Below are 20,465 nucleotides of genomic sequence, written 5' to 3' on the forward strand. Positions count from 1 at the left end.
TTAGCATGTCAGCAGAGCTACTCTAAGGTGATATACGGCCACTTAAATAGAATGGGTGAGGAAGGATTAGCAAATTACGTGTTTGCTGCCAAGATAACAGGAACCAGACTCATAGTAAGACCAAGGTTTTGGTGGATTTATTCGGTCAGAGTTGCCTTAGAAGCCTGAAGTGCTAAATATGGCATTATTGGAATTCTCACAAGTAATAGACTGATATGGAGGAATATTGTTGATAAGAGATTAATAATAACATAATTAATCATTCAGTGCTGTCATTTTAACATGAACACCGCCTGGGAGTACATATTGGGAAATTGATGATAATGATCATGATCAAGTATTACCAGGATTCTTACTCTAAGGCGTAATTTTATATGAAACATATCTAAATGATTATCAGGGGTTTGTAATTAAACATCAGTTATTTAATTTCTAAAAATCAGTTATTTAATTTCTGGGATAATAAATATGAAGATTTTTTAAAGAAGGAAGATTAATTTGGAAATGGTATGTTTGACATATAATAAGCACTCAAGGTGCTAGGCGTGCAACATTGGTTCTAAAAATTATTTATAATTTCTTTTGTCAGCAAGAGCATCCTACGCAAGTACGTTAAGTTCACAGAATAATAGATAGCTGTAATGAAAAATAATAATGAATAAACTCGCAAATGAAACTCAATTTTTAAGGTTCCACTTTTGTCAAGTAATGGAAGATTTCTGTCTGTTAGAAAAACAAGTAAAGTTCATCGTAGGATAATGACGTTCTTTCAAGATTGCCAATATCACTTTATTTCTTATCATAGTTGGCTTAGCTGAAATCTTCTTTTCTGTACTATTAATTTCTTATGTTAATATTTATCTATCACTCTTTCATTCTGTTATCCTCTATACAGTAATGAAATATGTGCAGTGAATCTTAGTACTGTGATCGGATTTTTTAAAAATACAGGAAGTTTTGTTGTAATAGAAAATTATTTGATTTTTCTGTGATATACCGAAAATAATGGTAGAAGCTGTTCATTTATAATACACAGATCTATATATCATCTCTTCTTCCTCTTCTTCTTCTTCAACATTCTGGTTCTGTCCACTGCTGCACGAAGGTCTCCCCCGTTGTTTTCCAGACCACTCAGTTTGCTGCATCTCTCATCCATCTCACTCCTGCAACCTGTTCGATTTCATCCCTCCACCTTCTTCTCTTTCTTCCTCTTCGCCTTTCTCTTTCCATTGGTCTCCACTCTGTTATTTTTCTAGTCCAATATTATTTATTTGTTTATTTATTTATTTATTTATTTATTATTATTATTATTAATTTATTAATGTTATTATTAGTATCTCTTACAACACAAATAAATTAGGAATCAAAAACGCCTTTCATGCTATTGAATCAGTATCGTACAAGTATGGTTAACATAATCTATGAATCAAACAAAACGTTAAAATTTCCTTATTTCAACAAACTAGATTTCTGTGCAGAGATTTCTGTATGCAATCAGTAAACCTCAGAATTCACAAGTTGCTGCACTTTGTTTTGGCTTTTCATTTAGAAGTGGCTGCATTGCCTTTGTAGAGAGTATTTTTGAGGAAATCTTAATGTGTAGTTTGGACTAGACAACTGTAAGTGGTGACGAAAGTTGCTTAGGTCAGTTTACACCATATAATTTGGTGAAGTGGATGTGAAGGTGAGGGACGTTTGTGAAGGTTAGGTTATGGCACAGATTGCGTGTAGTGGCCGGCCTGTCTATTTTTTTACTTTTTTGGGGGTAGGGGAGGGAAAGAAAGGTTTTGAGGAACATAACTAGTACTGTTCATTAGTGTACCACTTATGATTAATTGAAGATTAGAGTGAGGACATGCAGTGAGAAGAACGATAGATGTGGAGATTATAACCATACAGAGAGCGACCAGTACGCATATCATCACGTGGTCTCGATTGTGCCTTCCTCAAACCATTACCATGGCTCTCTCCAGGCAAAAACAGGCAGAGAATGTGGCAGGGGGTTATGAACTTTCAAACCTTTTGGCTTAGTATTGAAATGTTCGGTCACGTATGCTATGTGGCGGTCGAAATGCGTAACAATCGATCTTACTGATGAATTAACTTATTCAGCGGCATACTAGCATATGGCGATATACTTTCATTTGGTGTTAAAATGAATGAAGTATGTTCAAATGAAGGGGGGTTTAGTCTCAAAGTATTTTCAGCATACCCTTTAAGCCTATCAATAAAACTGCATATCGAAGAGCGAGGAAGACAGAACCAAAAGGAACACTGAACATGGCCTGTACCATTTTATCCATCCAATTAAACGCGTTTCGGAATTTCACCGGCTTTGGAGGTCATATCCCACCTAGAATATGTTGTAATGTTAACTAGAAAGCGTAATAATGAAGTTCCTTTATTTTTATTGTCATGTTGTTCTGTCATTCCGGGTACCGCGTTTATCATATATCTCAGGAAGATACCAACTTCTAAATGATAAACGCGGTTCCCAGAATGACAGGATTTTAGTGGAAAAACTTTCTTTAAGCAACAAATTCATAAACTCTTTTAACTGAGATACTATCAAAAATATAAACTGACACATTTAATTCAAATTTAAATTAAATTCACATATATGGGGATTCATAGCCACATATATGTGAATTAGAAAGGCTTTTATATACAGCAACAATATCTGACAAGGTAAATGACGCAACATGAATGTTACTGAGCATTTTACACACCGAAATAGTTACGACATTTATATACAATAACATTCCAGCCACCATTTTCGTATAACTGTAGTCTTTCAAAGATTCTGAAGGATGCTTCCAATACAATCAATATACTTCACAGATTACATAGCATGAAAAATTCATACAATACTCAGATATATTAAATAATATCAAATATTATCAAATAATAGAGGTATTATTTCTGGAACATTCCCATGTTGGTCCTATACGCAAATATTACTTTTATGGCTATTTCGTCTATTTTAATTTAGGAGTGCCCTTTTATAAAGTCATTGGCGATTTACTCAAATTTTAGGGTATTACTGATGTTTTATATAGACAAATATATGAAGAATATATAGAAGGAATAATTCATACATACCTTTGTAGGATAATGCTGGCTGGTTTCTTATTCAGCAGCATCCTAGCCTATGGTGATATACATTCATTTGGTGATAAAGGAAGGAAGTATGTTTGAAAATAGTTTGATTGAAGTATGATTGCTCAGATATGTTTTTCTATTTGATTGATTGCGTGTTGTTTTGTGATGAGCAGTTTTGTAAAGGAAGAATTTTTCTGTTTAAACTGTGCTTATATTTAATATGTGGGTTGAGAGGCGTGATCTCTCTCTTTCTCTCTCTCTCTCTCTCTTCTCTCTTTCCTGATACACCTCAATCGATTGCTCTGGTGCATAGTGGTTGCAACTCAGAAATAGACCGTAGTTATTCTCTTTCAATATGTCGCACGCATCTTATTTTTGGCGCGTGTTTATTTCTCAGTTTGAAAAGTAAAGAAGTGAACGACTTGCTCTTTTCGGCACATTTCGTTTGTTTTCTATTGTCCACTGTTTTTCACTTTTTTTTTTCCCATTCATTAACACGTTACAACGGGATCGTTTTGGAGCATCGATTGATGAGGTTCCCGAAACTGTCTTCAGGTATTCCAATAGGAAAGCAGAATAAGTTCCTGTAATTTTTTTTTCTAATATCCTGTTAGCTGATTAGAAAGACTTCGGAAATGAAAGAATTGATGACGTATAACTATTATCTTGTTGAAAGAGATTCGGTGATTTATAAGCTAAAGCATTCGGGAAACATCGTTACCATATCTCCATAATCATGTCTTAGGAAAGATATCCATTTATTCGAAGCGCTAAGTCGAAGACAATTTATTCTGTCGAAGCGCTATTCGCAATGGGACTCTCATTCTCATGACGCTGTGTTAAAGAGCGTCATAAGCATCTCAAGTCATCCATCCATATTACTAACCTTTAGTGATATTCAAGAAAGAATTGCTTTTGAATACCTGTGAGTGTTCTTCCCTTAACTCTTACAAGAATAAAAATTTTAAATATTCCTAAAAAAAAATCTAACACCTTTCTTCTTCCATCAACTAGCCCCTTATAATCTCTGTACATCTTTGAAGAGATCTGAGTTCAGTTTTTACAAGTAAGCGCAATTATCGTGATTTTGTAACAGTGGAACGAGACTCTAAGAGCTGTAAGTAGACTGTTGTAATGACAGCTAAGAAAAACATAATAATCAATACACTAAAACAAATTCAGATGTCGTTATATATACAAAGACTCGTAACAATAAAAGGAAATATCTATTTTGAGAGGTTGCGTGCCCTATTAAGGGCACGCAACCTCTATTTGCAGTGCACCGACAAAAGCCTTTTGTCGTGTCTTATAAGCCCTTTTACTATAAACTAATCATCATCATCTTCCTTATACCCTCTTTTACCTTGCGGTGTGCAGGGTCCATTAATCTATTAATGGACTGTTGGTGCTATTGGAACAGCTAATTGGAAGCTTATTTATCAATATCGATGATATTACTATTTTTGAAATCGTTTCGAATACTTGGCTTTATGGGAAGTTACCTGGTCTAATTTTATTGCAAAAACTATCAATGCCACATGGATGGTGTTTCTTTGTGACTTTTTGTTCGTTTTTTGTCAGTAGATTTTAATTCTGTAGGCTAACAGTTTCAAGCGCGTCGACTTCTGTACATCACCTGCTGCCTGCTTGTGAACGAAACTCATTCTGTCGTTCTATGTAAATGAAAGCACTGCTTGCTGTTTCTCATCACTGCACATCTTCCTGCAAGGTATTATAAAATAATTCATAAAATGGATCCAAAATTGGTGGATCTCTGTTAGCATATATATATATATATATCCATGAAAGAATGTTATGAATACAAATTTCTTTTAATTAACATTAATATCATTTCTAAACTTTCATTTATCAATCACTTTCGATTATATTTTCACCAAAAAGAAAACAAACTGGATTTGTTTTCAGTGTCGTGTATAATTTAATATATTAATGCAATATACGGATTCAATCACAATATAAACTATATTTTTCATATTTTATACACAGCCACAGTAAATTTTATCAGACATGTTTCTGAGCTTCTGACCTACAGAACCCTGTTTATGTACGAAATTTCCAAGAAATTAAACAAGTGATGAGTTTCTATCCTTCCCCCATGTTTCCATCACAATCTCCTAAAAATGAAATTTTAAATCAATATCATACTGTCGACACTGCAAAAAATTTCATCAAGTAGGAATATTGAATGTGTGGCAATCGGTATTCGTATAAACAAATTAAGAAAACAATGGCAGCGGCCTTGACTTGGCATGAAAATATTTACTTTAAAAGCTTGCATATCTAGTTAATAGAATGCAGTTTTACTTCAATAAAATAAAAGAGCCAATAGACTTCGCATCGGCGATGTAACATTATTAAATTAAGGGGATATAAAATCCCACATTATTTCAAAGCCGAACAAGAAACTCAAAGATCGGAATCAAAGGGTTTCATGCCGAATATAGTAAACTATATTAGAGATATAAAAATTTCGGTGGATTGTAGCGTAAGCTAAAGCACATAGTTCAACACTAGGGCAACCCGTTGCAAAGGTAGGCAAAGTTCTGATCACTATTCTCTATTTAAGTAATTTATGGGTGCACCTTTTTTGACAACTCGTATAGCAAAGTATATAAGTTCTTTTTGCTATAACCTCAGTATTACCTGGTCTATCTACTCACTGATGAGACCTCAATAAAACTCAAAACCGGTCTGGGTAGTGACCTTCAACCATAATGTATAACATCATACATCTCCTAAGAGATGTTTTACATTTTGCGTAATACTAAGAATAGTGATCAGAACTTTACCCACCTTTGCAACGAGTTGCCCTAGTGTTGAACTATGTGCTTTAGCTTTCGCTAAAATCCGCCGAAATTTTTATTGTTTACTATATTCGCCATGAAACTCTTTGATTCCGATCTTTGAGTATCTTATTCGGCTTTGAAATAATGTGGGATTTAATATCCACTTAATTAAAACAAAAATGCAGTTTTACTTTTTTAATATGATAATTCCACACATTTTATAACCTACTTCGAGATAGGAACTGAGCCATTCTAATACGTGGTATCTGCTCGGGGATGCTAAGTGAGAAAGGAAATAAAGTTACTGAGAAAATACATCTTTCTATTCGAAGATCTGTCCTTTTTGACGCTTTTAGCTCTATAGTTCAGTCCCAGTTTGCCTTTGGGACTTGTTTCTTTCGTGACCTCAGAGCTAAACAGCAGCAGTTTGAGTTTAAAATGGAATGTGGTTATGTTGTATATGATAGCATTTGTCGATAGCATTTGCAATCTACTTCTTTCAACAACATATCCCTGAAGGGAATTTTCTGGCTATTAGCATCTTCCCTTATATCATCATAGAATGTTGTATGATTGTGGTTGCTGTCACCTGAAGGCCTACCTTGTATTTTCAAAGTCGTCGAAGCTAATAAACAAATTGCTGTCTTCTGGAACAATATATAGAATTCCCCAAAGAATATTACCGTTCTATGAAGATTGTCTCGATTGTTTCAATTACCACTCTACTTAGCGAAATTGTTGCCTTCTTTTCCGGGCATTTGCTATCTACGTCACTTGTTCTTATACTTGTTATGGAATACCTTATTATGTTCTTTATGCTTTACACTATCTAATATTTCACTGTTACAATATCATCCTAGAAATAGTGATCCCCATAGGGACGCTATTTTTTGCTATTTTCTTTCGTTTCTCTTTTCACTCAATATCGATGACGTTGTCTCATTTGTATAGTCAAAGGTAAATTGCTATCGGGATTAGTTAACGTTTTTAAAATCTTCACCTTCGAGACATGAATGTTTATCGTCTGATGAACGAAGCCGATTCTGTTTTATCTCCTGCTATACTGCAGTTCTATGGATTGCAATGTGTTTGCTATTGCATTGCACCCCTGATATGCTTATATCGATGACTCCTAAAGAATGTGACAATGGAATTTCAGGTTTTCAGCTTTTTGTATTTTTAACGTCCGCACTGCGAATGGTTCTACCACCTGTAGCAGTGGAGAACATCACCGAAGAGGTAAGACAACTACCTTACGAAATTTTAAATTTCTTAAATGAAGTCGATTAAATTCCCCTTTATACTTAATCCACTGTTATCGAATTCCACATGTACAGGAAAGAATGTTGCTGAAGTATTTAATTGCAGTACTGAACAAATTAATTCAAACAAGCCGAATTTTCAGAAAGCTTTTGATTTTGTTTGGTTATTGTTTCAGTTTACAATAATTATGGTTTTGGTGTTAGTTCAGTATTTAGGTTGTGTACTGCATGTTTTAACTGTCTCTACGAAGTTTATTAATAGAGTGTGCGTTCATAGTAGTGTAAACATGCTGACATTTTAGTCGTTTATTAATTTTATGTAGCTATAAGGTGAATACATCTCCAAGAAAAAGTTGAAAATATGCATTCATTTTCAGCACATATCCATTACTCAAAGACAAATTGCCAATAATGTTGGTTACTGTTAATGTTATTCTAAAGATGTTTAGGGAGACAGGTACCTATTCTCCTGATAGAAAAGGAAAATATGGACGATAAACGACAAAGTACACTTACTAAAGTTCTTTTACTAGTTAGGAAAACAACACGAATCCAAGATTGTATGCTGTAGAATTAAATAGAGACTTGGGAGCTAGTGGTGTTAATCTTTCTGTCATTATCCGTCATAGTCCGTCGAAGATTGTTGTAAGTAAGGAGAACCGCCCACAGACCAAAACAGACACAACCGTTGACGAAGGCTATGCAGAAGAAAATGATTCTCCACCAGGCAAGGGTGGAAAAAAAGATTAAACTGCTCAGAAGTGGAAGAAGACCATTTCTTGGTCCAAGAAAAGCGAATACTCAGTTGACGATTCACAAATTATCAACTGAGAAGGCTTCCCCCACCTTCACCTTCAACAAGATCCCAAACACCAAGTTAAAAAGATATTCTGGGGTTGTTGTTTTATACATAACATTCCAGGGGTTTTTCTGCCTTTTGACGCTATGATGAAATGTGACAAATACATCAAAATATTGCAGAAAGGATTCCACATACTCAGAAACACAAAGAACTCATCATCCAACAGGATCTCGCTCCATGCGATACTTCAAAAAAAAGTGAAAAAAAGTTCCTCAAATATCACAACGTCCAATTACTTCAGTGGCAAGGTAACTCGTCTGACATTAACCAAATAGAAAATTTTGGGGCCAGTGAGAAAGAGATTTGTAAAGTTAAATTTTGACACAAACGATAACTTAATACAATCCATTGTAAAAGTATCGTTTCAAGATGCAGAAATAAGGAAAATGTGTTCTTTGTTAGTAGAGTTTTTGTACTTATTTTCTTGCGAAATTAAAATTTTCTATAAAATGTTAGTGATCGGATTAATTTGTGCTCTAGTGATCAAAAGAGGTCATGAGATCATTGTATTATGATTGTTAATATTCTGAGTTTTCCGGTTATGTGAAATGACAAAAATCGGCTTTTCTCCCCTAATGAATCGTATACCTATGAAACGGCTTTCCTCACCATCTTTTCAAAATTGTCGCAAAGATAAAAAAATAAAAATGTTTCAGCAATTGACGCGTTTTGACTGTCCACTTCATTCTATAAAATAAAATCAGATTTTATCATTCTTAGTTCAAAGTTATCACCCGGACAGAATATAGCAGTTAAGCAACACGACTAATCTATCAAGAAATAAAAAAAATACATTTTTATGCCGAAGAGAACAGCTGATCTATTTGTTTTTATTTGCTTGTTAAATCCAAATCGGTATTGTTGCAAAAGCACTATGGAAATATTTTATGTACTGGGAGACATTGAGATCTGTCGGGTCGGATAACGGAGGATAATATCGTTTTTAATATTGTTCGTTCCGTTTCTTTCACCGGCGATTGTCAACTTTCCGAAAACTCTGAAGTAAACAAAGTCCTGAGAGAGCTCTTTGAGGCTACTTTAAGATTTCATGCAAAGTAAAAAATTTTCTTTTTATTTATTTTAAGGTTACACTGTGATCAGCATTCATATTTATGAATTTAGGGACAAAAACACACGTGTTGAAAATATTATTTTACTGATTAATGATAAAATAATAACTTGACGTTTCGACCCCTGTATGGAGGTCATCATCATCAGAAGGATACATGTGTATAAGAACCAAGCTACATGCTGTTGCACTCTATACAGGCAAATTACATCTACGTTGTTAACTAATCTTTTTTCTTAGCCTGCCCTCTAGTGATTTAAAAAATAAAAAAATAAAATAATAAAATAAACTTTTAAAGTCCTCACTTACTAGGATTCTTCTGCAATTATACAGTTCATATTGTTATATTACGATTATCTTCTGGATTTGTACAGTAAGGTTGCTATTGAATGTTGAGGGAAAAAAAAAAAAAAACACTTCCCCAAGTCTTCATCAAGACAAGATCACGGACGACTCGGCCAAGCATCTATTACTAAAAACAAAGAACAATTAATAACAAAGTTTCAAGCATTAAAACTACAGGAAAGCACAAGGCAATTACGACGCCATAACGAAAGGTGCAGCGAATCACCCACAAACGCAGTTAGGAGCATCCAACCACCATCGGACCACTGTCTGGTTATCAACCAATCGGATTACAACCTCACCCAAGGTGAACTCTCGCTACTAGAGAAAGGTTTAAATTACGCCGTTGCTCCGAGGTCAGTAAATAAACTAGATATAATCTATCATATCGAGAGAGGTTTAAGATCCCTCCCCGCCAATTTAGCTGACAAAATACGGATGGAAACTGCCTGTTTACTAAATTCAACCAAAACATTAAGCAGCAACCTAAACAAAGCTGAAAAACTAGCCCTCAAATCCATAAAAAACAACTGTGACATTATTATCACAAAAGCAGATACAGGGAATGCCACTGTTGGTTTAAATCGGACAACCGACATCGAAAAAAATTGACATTTGGTATCGGACTACAACACCTACCAAATGGTAAATTACAATCCCACGCAACGCAACAAAAATAAAACTACTGAACTACTTAAATCAGTCAACACGTGGCCCGAAGAAAAATTAAAAAATTAATACCGCAGTATGCCGCGAGGCCAGAATTGATGGCCTGCCAAAAGTACACGAAACAGACACACCGTTACGTCCAATTGTGGAAGTAATCGAAAGCCCTCAATTACCACTTAGCCAAAAAATTAGCGGCACACTCAAGGAATTCGTTGGTCATTCGCTTTCCTACATAAAAAATACACAACATTTCATGAACAAAATTAATAACATTACACTCAATGACCAAGATCTATTAGTCAACTTTGACATAACTTCCCTTTTCACCAATGTCCCAATCAATGATACTATCTTGCTCTTACAGAACATATTTCCACACGACATCACAGCTATCTTTGCCCACGTACTCGGCGCCGGATATTTCGTGTGGCAAAACAATTTTTACCTTCAAAAAGAGAGTACAGCCATGGGTTCATAACCTTCCCCCCAATAGCGAACTTTTATATGGAAGACTGTGCAACGAGCTCTAGAGTTGGCGTGCCTAAAGCCCAAAATTTGACACAGATACGTCGACGATATTTTCGCCATTTGGCCCCACGGCCGCGAGGCACTAAATACATTCCTTAGCCACCTGAACAAACAACACAAACACATCCAATTCACCATTGAAATAGAAAAAACAACTGTCTTCCGTTCCTAGATGCACTTCTCACACATCTTCCTTCAGGCTGTTTCTCCTTCTCAGTTTACCGCAAACCTACACACACAGGCCAGTACATACACAAAACCGAAAAACTTCTTATCACCACCCAACACAAAAACTAGGGTTCATAAGCACCCTTAAACACAGAGCTCAAACTATTTGTTCAAATGAACAAGCTGTTAACCATGAATATGAGACCATCAAACATATATAAAACATGGATATAGTATAAAAACCATTCACAAGATCCTCCACAAAGATACCACTAATAACAAAAAAGATTTCAAGAATGCTATTGCTATACCATATGTTAGAGGCATTTCCGAAAAAAAAAAACAGAATACTACATAAATACAACATCAAAACCACTTTTAAACCACCGACAAAATCAAGACACCTACTCAATTCTTCCAAGAATCCTCTGCCACACCCAGCACACCCATCGGTTTTCAAATACATAAAATACCTCCATTTTGGAAAAACCGGCCTTTCTGACCACGCACTCCAAACATACCACAGAACTGATTGGAAATGTACCAAGTTCCTACACCGCACCAAAATCTGGTTCGAGCGGAAATTCAAGGAAGCATGTGAAACGTTCAAACATGATCCGAATCTGAATACAAATGATGGTCTAACCGTTTCAAGAATGTGGAGGACCCATCTTCAACCTTCATAGCAACCACAAAGAAAAATCTCAATACATGAAGACTCTTGATAAAGTGTGTTTTTTTTCTCCTGAACTTTCAATAGCTACCTTACTGTACAAATTCAGAGGATAATCGTAATATAACAATATGAACTGTATAATTCCAGAAGAATCCTAGTACGTGAAGACTTTAGCAGATTTTTTTTTTAATCACTAGAGGGCAAGCTAAGAAAAAAGATTAGTTACCAATGTGGATGTAATTTGCCTATATAGAGTGCAACAGCATGTAGCTTTGTTCTTATACACGTGAATCCTTCTGATGATGACCTCCATACAGGGGACGAAACGTCAAGTTATTATTTTATTGTTAATCAGTAAAATAATCTTTTCAACGCGTGTGTTTTGTGTACCTGAATTCATCAATATGAATATTCTTTACATGTTTTAAGTTCACATTCGGGCTTAAAATACTCTCTAATCCCATATTTAGGCGATTACAAGGAGATTCCTAAAAAACAATGTTACGAAATGGCGTTCCAAGAACCTCGAAATTCCTAACAGTATTCGTACTTAAAAATAGGCAAAAAATCAACATAAACAGTTTATTTTATTTAACTATTTTGGTATTAATCGTTTTCAGATATACATAGTACCAAACGTTGTTTTATGCAGTGCGAATCTGTAATCGTGCACGAGTCGTACTTGAGTCCATTCCTTTCGGATTATCACGTGATGCAGAATCATAATCCCTGCTACCACTCGTTCTCTGATTACTATGCGATATTACGCCAGTAATGCCGTCATCCCAACTGATACAAATTTTAGAACAGAAGCTGATGCGGCACAGACTTTTGCAAATATGTCACGTTCTTAATACATCACTTTAAAATTGTTATACGCAAAATTTAAATTAATAATATAAGAATTTCTCATAGACCTTTGGATGCAATGTGTATTAAAAAGTGTCAGTAGATCAAACGTCTCTACTTTATCGATTTACTCATAAGCTGGACTAGATTAGACCATCTGATCATTATAAGAGCCTTCATAAACATACGAGTATTAAGCCTAAATCTTACTCAATAGATGGGAACATCTTAAAAATCAAAGTTTCGAGCCACGGCAACTTTAAATTCATACTTAACGGAAACCCACCAGACAGATTCAGAAATAAGGATGGAACATGATACTATTCAGGTTTGTAAGTACTTGCCTTTTTCGCAAGAATTCAAACGTGATCCTGAAAAAGAATTTGCAGTGAAGTTGCAAATCATCTTAAGAATTTAAACGTGGAAATTAATGAATAATTTTCCTCCATAAATAACGACAATATTTCCGGGATTCTCAATCTTTTGTGCCTACAAGAATATGTCTTCAAACTGCATGTGACCAAAGAAACTCTAGTCCAAAGAGTGTTAGATATGGTAGAATGTTAGAGAAGGTTTCACATAAACAGGTGACTATTGTACCTCCGATTGGTGACAATGTTCATGCTTGCACTCGCCTTGGAAGTGAATAACTACATGAATGTTAAATTCAGAAAGGGTTAAATGCTAAATAATAAAACAGAAAATAATATGAACAACTGGGAATGTTAGGATCGGTCAGCTGGGATATCGGCTACTAAAGAGGAAGAATATTGGTGTACAGAGGTGTTATATCGATAAAACGTGCACACTACATCAACGGGCTAATGCACTCTTTACAAATGGGAGTCATTTTTGTCTTTCCTCCGATTCTAGACGACACTTGATATGGCGTGACAGTGGTACTGCTTACCAATGCGAGAATATTCTTGGAAGTGACAGATACTGCAGTACTGGGGTCATCGTGTGGGGAGGAATTATGCTTAACGGACGCACCAAGTTACAAGTGTAGGAAAAAAGGACTGGTGAACGATATAGCAACGAGTTCTTCAACGTCATGTTCGATTCTTCCGTGAAGCTGTAGGCGAAGAATTCATTTTTATAGACGACAATGCTACATCACATCGTACACCAGCAGTGGAGATGTTTCTGGAGTCTGAGGATATTAATTGAACCGAGTGGGTAGCTATATAGTTATATAAATATATAGCTATATAAATAGCACTGATTCTCGAAATTCCTAGAAATTACAGAAAACAAACAAGGCCTTATTCTCGCTCTGAAAGATGTGGACCAGTTTGTCTGAAAAATTCCTGAATCACTTGGTGCTAAGAATGGTACGACTTTGTGAGAGTTGCATTGCAGTTCGGAATGGATATATTCCATACTGAAATGCCTCACCGCATAGTTTTCTGTAAGCACTGTTACATTAATTCCTTATTTAGGATCCTAGGAAATTTGTAACACGTTTTGTGTAATATAATTTATTAGTATGATGGCAATATCTTTCTGTTCACATTTGGCTGAATCAAAACTTAATTGATTCGTTGTCGGAAAATCTCACTGGAGTTTTAAGAATAAATCGATTAGGAGTTATGGATGTGCAGTTTTATTAAGACGCAGGCTAGAAACGTTACAAGCATTCTGCGTAAGTTCCGTTTAAGTATAAGAAGAAACTGGCTTAGCGAGTTACCGACTAGCCAAAAGAATTCTATCGCTATGTTGCAAGCGAAAGAAAAAAGAAAGAAACAATCGTTAAGAGTAAATGGATGACATGTTGTAGATGAGAAAGTGATTATCCATCTAACGAGTTCCTATTTTTCTAATTTTGATTGATTTTTGTCGTATTTTTTGTAATATGTGATTTTTTAAACCAACTTTTTATTCATGAGGAATTTGACTCACTTCCATCAGATTTCGTCCTCCTCTTCCTCTAAGTGTATACAGTCGTCAACATGACGATAAAATTAATTAATAATCAAGTTTTACCGTCCAATTTCCCCAGATCTTCTTTGTTCGATATATTGTACCAGCTGCGTATATCAAATGTATTGTATAATCGTAGAGTTCATCGTATGGATTATATTCAATCCATTTATTTTAGTTGTTAAAATATTCCTGATTATTTTAATAGCTTCGGCTGATGCATGCTATTTAAGTCTCGAGTGGAGAATATCACTGGATATTTTTTATTCGATTGTTGAATATCATTATTATTAGTCAATAAATCGCCTGCGTATTTCTGATATATTACATGCATTTTCCTTACATATTTTATTTATAATTTTACAAAAACAGATGATGAAGCACTAATTATTTCTTTTGACAGAATTGTTTTCCAGTTAAATTTGAATGAAGAGGCGTATTTTCTCTTTATCATCGAATATATTTTTGGTTATATGTAGAGAAAAAGTATTTAGGTTTTTTATGAGTAAATCATCTAACACTGTTTTCCCCTGTATCATATTCACAAATTTCCAGCTGACTTGATCACTTCTTTATACTTTATATACATATATATATATATATATATACAGTAAAACCTCTTTTTTACACTTTTCAGGGAACTGATGGAAAAAAGTGCAAATAGCAGGAATGTGTAAATAGCAGGAAATGTAAAAAAACATTAAAAAAAGGCTAAAAGAGATTACTTATTGCTAGTATGTGAGTCTACATACTAGATTGCAAATTGCAAAATGTAATAACTTAAAATAAATGAATTTACAATGTACTTACATTTATCTATTTAAAAAATCTTCAATTGTTGATTGTTTTTGCTTTTCGTTTTTTTTTTTTTTTGACTTTGCGCCAGATTGCTTTGCATTGAGTTCAATGCTTGACCTGTTTTTTTCTATCGTGTTGAAAGTGGACACGGAGAGTCCAGGATCTTATGCTAAATGCACACGTGTTCCGGCATGCCAATTTACACGTAGTAGAATTGCCATATTTTCTTCTACCGAAATACATTTTCTGTCTTTTTTTCTCCATGTTACTAACATGGATAATCCACCACCGCAACTTGAAAGCAACTTTCACACGCTAAATTTGATTGCAGAAATTCTGCAATATCAATTTGTGCTGTGATTGAAAAATCACGGTATCGCTCATCACTACAGTACTTCTGCATGCGCGCAAGTCACCGTGATGGCGGAAACGAAACTACAGCCGAAAGTAACGCCACCTGAGAACAGAAATGCGCAGATTTTCGCTGAAATCGATTCGAAAATCGGTATTGCCACCGAGACAAAAAAACGCAAATCACGGGAAATAACGTCCACATCAAGTTGTTAATGGCGGGAGAACAATACATCGTGAGAATATGCCTTAAGACAGGACCAACAGAAAATGACGTAAATGGCAGGAAAACGTAAATTGCGGGAACGTAAAAAGGGGGTTTTACTCTCTTTCTCTCTCTCTCTCTCTCTCTCTCTCTCTCTCTCTCTATATATATATATATATAGCAGTTTTAGAAGTTTGTTTGTTTTTGTCAATTCTTTGTCACCTTTGAAAAAGCAACGTTTCCTGCATAATGTGTAGCAGCTTGTGTATTCTGCAGGTTGATTTGATTGATGTGAATGGAAGGTGTATCTCGTTTGGCTCGCTCTGTTCAATAGCTTTTCCTCATCTGCAATATTCTCGGATAATGTAAATAGCTTTGTCTGAAATGAATGGGTAGTTCAAAGCTAGCAAAATGTTTCCATTTTTTTATTATTATTTTTTTTTTTTATTTTAGAGTGTTTTTCGATACGTTTTCAATAGTTTTCATAATTCTGTGGATCTAACAGTTGTTTACTATGATGTGTCAAACACCTTAAATTATAAAAAATAAATTCAGCTTCTGAGTGCATATAAATACAATCCTTTGTGACATATTAACTATACAGTTTTGCTGGGCTATAAAAGACACTTGAAAATAAATGCATGAATCTGTTTTACTCAAACACAGAGGTAAATGACGTTTGCACTAGATGATGGATGAAAGAGAGATCTAAAGTAGATTTCTAGGTTAGATCTCTCTTTCTCTTATTATTTAACCACCATATTACTGACTAAATAATCGTCGGCCTTCTTCAATGTTATTTTCATGAAAATGTTTTTTCTCCATTTCGTTCTACTCTTTCTCAGAACAGAGCAAGGTGGAAAAGGTTTTGCAAGTGGCTTTGAGTACGAACTTCCTGTGATCTTTTAAATCGAGTTAGAGATTCCTTGTTATTTTAAAGGAATCTTTCCTTCCTCTGGAAGCAACATGAAGCTATTTTAGCATAACTACACTATCGTCTTCTATTTTTATCAGAATTCTTTCTTCTTTTACTAACTTTATATAATTGTTGCAATTTTTCATAATTTCGCACTTTACTATTACTTTCTTTGTCTCAGTCTCTCTTTAATTCCTTATTATATAGTTATCGGAATTAAGATAATGTGTGAAGGCATTGAGAGATTTCGTTTGTTTCCTAGAAAAAAATTGTGATATCCGTGGAATTGGAAGATTCTTTCTCCATTTTAATTTTATATGAGCGTGAGATGTATAGTATTATCGTTATGGTGTTTACAATCTGGTACAATATGTTTACAAAGTGGTACAATATGTACAATATTTATTGTACATATTGTACCACTATGTACAATAACTGTTTCGAAAATTGTGATCAAGACTTGGAGATTTATTATTTCAAATGCCAAATGCATATTTTGTATAGATTTTTTACATCGGGTTAAATTTGTTTTGATATATTGTCTGAATTTCCATGCCCAGCGATCCTCTTGCATCCTCGTGAATTTTCCATAGTAATAAACAACTACTTTTCTTTCCTTTCGATTGAACGTTTATCATCTTAATTCAGTCTCTACAACTCAAATCGAATTTATATTAAAACGAAGAATTAGGAACCCAACAAGTAACGCATTAAGTATTAGCCATAGGTCGTATATTTATATGTTTTTGTACAAACCGTGATGAACAACAAGGGGTTTGCTTAAAATAAAGCACGTGAAACGAAAAAGCAATCAATACCCTTTCTTTTAACTTATTTTATGAAACTACGCATGCTCATTGCATATATGATTGTAAACCGAGGGCGTTTCTCTTCATCGCTTATTGTCTTCAACAGCACTCCACCCCTGCACTTTATTCGATCGTTAAAGAGAGAAAACACTGGGCTACCACTATGTACAAGATGAGGAGCACAAGACGACACAATCTCCCAGTTCGAGAAATCGCTCCAAATATTTTTTTCGACACTTTTCGTACAATTTCTCGTACTCATGTTGTCTTTGGAGCTTGTTTTCTTCGTGGTCTAAGAGATAAAGACGTAAGGAACTTGAGGTCTGAGAAATGGGGATTCCTGGTATTGTATGCTATGTTGTGGCTTCTCGTGTCCATGGCATTTCCGATTTCTAACATTACAGCAGAATCTTTACTTACACGGAATTTTTTCGGTATTAATACCCTCCCTCAGGTCGTTTTTCACTGTTCCTTCATGGCTTTTGCAGTTACCTTCAGACTCAACTTTTACTTTCAAGGTTCGCATTTTGTGAAATTTATCAAAGGCTGTTATCGACTAGAACAAATGATGGGATCTTCTCTCAAATATCATCGTTCTATGATCATTGTCAAAATCTTTTCATTAGGTGTTATATTTGTATTTCTTGCAATTTTATTTGCTTTCATGTTCGCTAGTTTGAGTTTTTCAGACCATACTGTTGATGCGAATTTTATTCTAGGGTTTTGTGTAATTGCAGCGATTTTCTTTTCCATTTGTATGCCGTATATTGTAATTCCTACGTGGATGGTATTTTTTTCAGTTTTCTTTCGTTTCTGTTTTCGTTCAATAGCTCATATTCTATCCGTTGTACAAGGGCATAAGGGATTAAATTTATCTGAACTGAGCCAACGTTTGCAAAAACTACGTCTTTTTTACATGACTTGCTACCGTATGATGAACACACTCGATTCTATTTTATCGTTCACGATACTTCAGTTCTATGCAAGTGAAGGTATTGCGTGCTGTATTTCATTACTTCATGTATTTCAAGTAGGGACCTCTAACAAATTCGAACAATTTCAGGCTATGCAGATAGCAACTTGTCTTTTTGCTGTTTTAGCTTCGGTGGCAGGAATGATTATGCCAGCAATCTCAGCAGAAAATATTACGGAAGAGGTAAGTCCAAGTAATTCCTTTTGTTGTTATCATATCTATTGGTTGGCTATAGCTGTTTATACTAATTCCTAAATCTGAAATCCTACACGTATGTACGAAACTTATCATAATGTAACTGGGCTCTTCGATTTTATGTTGTTTGCATTTCGTAGTTTTATCTGCATTCGTGAAAACAAAGGAATGGGAAGCGAAGTATTACAGAATCACATTATTTTATTAATCCTCTCCAAGCATAAACATTTAGTACTGCAGATTTACATTTAGTTTTTATTTGATAAATAAAAACTAAATTATTCTTTATTCTATATAAAAACTAAACTAAAATAACAACAATTATTCTTAATGAATCAGCACGCAAGTGGTTTTCTTCAGTGAATCGTATGAGAGAAATTAAGAAGCCATTCCGAAATATTGATTAAAGTCTTCTGCAGATAATATCACTAAATATCATAACCAGTTTATAAAAGTTCGAATATCTGGTATTATTATTATTATTATTATTATTATTATTATTATTATTATTATTATTATTATTATTATTATTATTATTATTATTATTTGACACCTCTAGGGAGTCCAAAGACTCACCTACTCTATAACTCTGTCCTCACCAATCAATCCACCAGCTGACCACAACTACACCAACCCCAGCTACTACCGACCACAATCACCAGCATTAGTTTTTCTGCAGACAACCACAAATATTCATGCCCAATGCGGGATTCAAAAACGCAGCCATTTGGAATATGGCTGCGTTTTTGAATCCGCTATCCAGTTGCGTTTTCGCAACTGGATAGCGTATACTCTAGCCAGTCGGCCAGCCAGGCCGAGTGTTGAGCGTATCCGCAAATATGGCTGAGCAACAACTATATTTCACCTTTTTTATAGTATACATTTTTTTTTCATAATCAATCCGACATAGTAGAGGTTGATTGATGTGTATCATAATTGCCGTGTGTGGGCCTGTAAGAAAGAAGCACGAAAGAATAAGTTGATATGCTTTTGCAACACCTGGATGTTGTATTCCTTATGGAAACCGTCTTGGACATCTTGGTGTATCAAATGAGTTGAACGTTTTCTATTCTTTGTGTCAATTAAAGCAACGTTGTGGTCTCATGGTAAAGAGATTAATGTTTAAGGCAATGATCATAGAAAATCCTGTAGGTTAGATATATGGGCATTGCAAGGTATATCAATTGAAAGGCTCACATGGCTTGTGCTCTTGTCGGCAAAATTGTGATTGCCTTTGCTCTTCTTATTAATAGAGGAGCATATGAGAACAAGAGAAAGCATTTTGGCGAAAGGACAGAGGTGGGAATTACTCCTGCATTGATGCCAAAATCTAGTGAAAGGAAGCAGTCCATCATGAGCTATATCATGTGTCCATAATGAGAGCTACAAAAGGTTTGTGGTGGACCACAGTATAATAAATTAGTGAGTAGGCCTCTGTGCAATACCCAAACAGAAACCGTTCATCATACAGCTTGGAAATGTCCACAGTGATCAAAAGTGTTACCACAAATTTATCTCGTGTATAAAATCCGTATTCTAATAAGGATAGTTTCTGTGGAACGAGAGTATCGGAATCCGTAGTGTGATCAATGATTAACCATTTGGCTCCTGTGTGATATTCATTTAATACTCATACTTGGTATATTCCTACACCCAACAACTCATATTTAGTTCGATGTTATTGTGGAAGATCGGAATTTACTGAGTTGATATTTTTAACAACAAAAGAGCTGCAAATGTTCTTCACTTTCAGACTATTTTTAATTAGTCAAGCGAAATTGGGAGAAATGGGTTTATGGGCATTGGAAGAACGTCATTGAGAAGGATTACCACCTAACAGTGCACGTTGAACGGTCAAAATGTATAGAAAATGAGAAAGAAAGCATTACAGATAGAGATGGTTTCGTTTTATTTTTTTATTTTTTTTTTAATTGACTTTCAATTTTCTAAACAGTGCA

This window comes from Typopeltis vanoorti, chromosome 6, assembly GCF_054136105.1.
Source record: "Typopeltis vanoorti isolate ZY-2024b chromosome 6, IOZ_Tvanoo_1.0, whole genome shotgun sequence".
In the NCBI taxonomy this organism is placed as follows: domain Eukaryota; kingdom Metazoa; phylum Arthropoda; class Arachnida; order Uropygi; family Thelyphonidae; genus Typopeltis; species Typopeltis vanoorti.